We start from the raw sequence: 448 nt of genomic DNA on the forward strand, positions 1-448 counted from the left end.
TTAATTCCTTGACCAGGGATAGAACCTGTGCCCCCTGCAGTGGAATCAATGGAACCTTAATCATTGGCCCACCAGGGATGATGCCCCCACCTCTGTGTCCTTTTATATTTGTATCTCAATTATCTTAACACATTGCTTTCACATGTTAAAAATAGAATTCCAAGGACTACATGTTAGAAATGTTATTGGTTTTATTCAGTGATTCATGAATCTGGCAGCTGCCAATCTAGCAGACGGAAAGGAGCTCCGAGGAGCTATATGAAATTAAAGGTTTTTCTAGGCAGAAAGGAGCAGGAACAGGGAAATTATACTAGGAATAAAACTGGGTTGATTATTGCAAGGATGCCATTCTTTAGTGTAGCGGACCCCAACCTCCAGGATCTAATGCCTGTTATTAATGTAATAATAATAGAAATAAAGTGCACACTAAATGTAATGTTCTTGAATC

The sequence above is a fragment of the Bison bison genome, unplaced genomic scaffold, assembly GCF_000754665.1.
Source record: "Bison bison bison isolate TAMUID 2011002044 unplaced genomic scaffold, Bison_UMD1.0 scf7180017864182, whole genome shotgun sequence".
Lineage (NCBI taxonomy): Eukaryota > Metazoa > Chordata > Mammalia > Artiodactyla > Bovidae > Bison > Bison bison.